Below are 2266 nucleotides of genomic sequence, written 5' to 3'. Positions count from 1 at the left end.
CCAGAGCATGCACTCGACCCCGGTGGCATCGAGAGACACAGACTCGCTCTACCCTAAGTGCGTATAGTCCTTAGACATCAGGTGGGAAGAGGCCCTGGGGGGCTGGAAGGTGCTGCCAGTACCCTCAGTGTTCAAACGCATACCTAGGCGAGGGGCCCGCATACCTAGCACGGGACCCACGGACACCTAACTGGCCAACTGGGGAAGCCAGAACGAGGACTCTGATTCTCCACCGCACTCCTGGTGCATCCGACGGGTGGGACCTGCAGAGCAGTCACTGGAAGCTGACACACTCTTTACTTTCCAGATTTGCAAACTGGCTTTAGTGAAGGGGGTCAGAATGACGCCCAGGCTTCTGCTACGATCGAGTGCCTTCGAGCCACCCGTTTGCTCACCTAGATGACACCTGAGCCAGGTCTGACACTGCCGGGCCCTGAAATCACAGGCTTTTTACCATCCACGAAGGCTACTATCCTCGACGTGTTCACAACAGCATTTAACAGCATCCTTTAAAACGGAGAGAACAATGGCCACACCCAGAACCTGAGAAAAGCACAGGCCCAGGGAATGGAGGGGCAGAAGCGTGCTCTACAGAGGACCTGGCCAGGTGGTTCCTGAACCTGGAGAATCACACCTGCAGTGGCCATTCCTGGGCTTCCTCCCAAGGCCGGTGAGTCTGAATCTCGGGGGGAAAAGATGTGTGTCGCTTCCAAAAGCACGCCGTGTAAGTCTAATGAAAGCCACTGGTTGAAACTTCCGGCAACAGTTAAACCCTTTACAACATTTTCACCCGTCGATCATGCAGCTGATGCTCTAACATTGCCACAAATAAAACTGCCCTCTCCAGGCAGCTGCCACATAGTCCTCATTGTCAAGAAAGTTACCCTTAAATCAAAGTGAAACCAGCCTCCTTATAACTTTCGTATATCCTGACTCTGGAGCTGCAAGCAACTGAATCCTTCGCGATAGACTAACTATTAATCTCTTCTCTTGCCCAGTCCTTAGTTCTCAATTATGTCCAGAGACCTGCAGAACAGTACGTCCATCTCATCTACCAGCCTCACGATCCTCCTTGTTACGGGGGGTATGCGGGGGCGGGGCGTGGGGGTGAGGCATGGAGGGACGAGAAACAGAACACGGGAAAGAAAAGGAGCAGCTCGCTTGCCTGGCACAACCTGCACTCCTTACACACCAATCCTAAGAAACTCTCAGATCATGTAACGCGAGTCCTCTGTGGGAAGCATCATCCGAACCCAGATGCTCTTCGTACGTCTTCCAGCTTTCCAGCACCTTCCAAGCCTCCAGGATCCTTCGAAAGCCACAGGAGGCAGTTTTGCCAGTTTCTTTCCAAGTCCTTTTAAAACTTCCCTTAAAACCGAAGACCTAACATCTAAGGCAGTGGACGATAAGATGACGTGCCTGAGCAAGTGGAGGGCATCCTGACGGAGGGAATGGACCACGAGAATGAACCAGGCCACCTCTGGCGCCCGGGGAGCGCAGTGTCTTTGGAGAGGCTTCCGTGACTCTCTCAGCGGTGACTTTCGAATTAAGAACCCAAAGGAGCAAGTGTCAGTATGAAGCGTGAGGCTGTGATTAGCAAAGGTCCAGGCCATGACCGAATTATGCCACCTGCTGGGAACTACCTTCTCGGCTTCTAAGCCATGCTCAAATCCATGCGGTGTTTCCACGTCGGCCCTTCTCTTAGTCCAGGTGAAAAAGATGTCAGGCTTCTTTACAACCACCAGACACCGTTCTCTTCGGCCTTTGCAACTTGTGTGGCTCGTCGGGGCGGCGGGTGGGCTGGGTCGGGAAGAGGTCTCAGATATGAGTCCGAAGGAAACAGCCACGTGGCATAGAAGGACTAAGGTGGCTGGGATGCTGCACTTACATGTGGCCGCAGCAGGCACAGCTGCTCCCCCCACCCCCCCACTTCCTCTATCTGGCTCACATCCCTGCACAACCATCGGGCTCCTCCTGGCAAATTACTGCCCAGGGGGCTGATGACGACACTGCAGATAAAGCGCAGGACACTACTGCTAACTGCGAACGTCCCCGCCTTCCAAACTCACTGCGCCAGATACCAGCGCCCTGCAGCCCCCTCCCAGGACCGGACACCAACGACGTTCTTCCAGATGACTTAGGAGGGTCCTCGAAAACAGAAAAGACTCAGCGTTATTAACTTGACACAATAAATACGACGGCCATTTAATATCGAGTTACCCGTTTTAGGTTTTTTTTTTTTTAAAAACAGCATAGCAAGCTTTTA

At 53.1% G+C, this 2266-nt stretch overlaps 1 protein-coding gene across 4 annotated transcripts in view; it reads right to left on the bottom strand.

The window, feature by feature from the left end:
• Positions 1-2266, bottom strand: part of ZNF518B (zinc finger protein 518B) — a 17110-nt gene that overhangs the window by 8404 nt on the left and 6440 nt on the right. The window lies entirely within an intron of this gene.

The sequence above is a fragment of the Pteropus alecto genome, unplaced genomic scaffold, assembly GCF_000325575.1.
Source record: "Pteropus alecto unplaced genomic scaffold, ASM32557v1 scaffold5, whole genome shotgun sequence".
NCBI classification, from domain to species: Eukaryota; Metazoa; Chordata; class Mammalia; order Chiroptera; family Pteropodidae; genus Pteropus; species Pteropus alecto.
The sequence above is the reverse complement of the archived record's forward strand: the minus strand, read 5'-3'. Positions and strand labels throughout refer to the sequence as shown.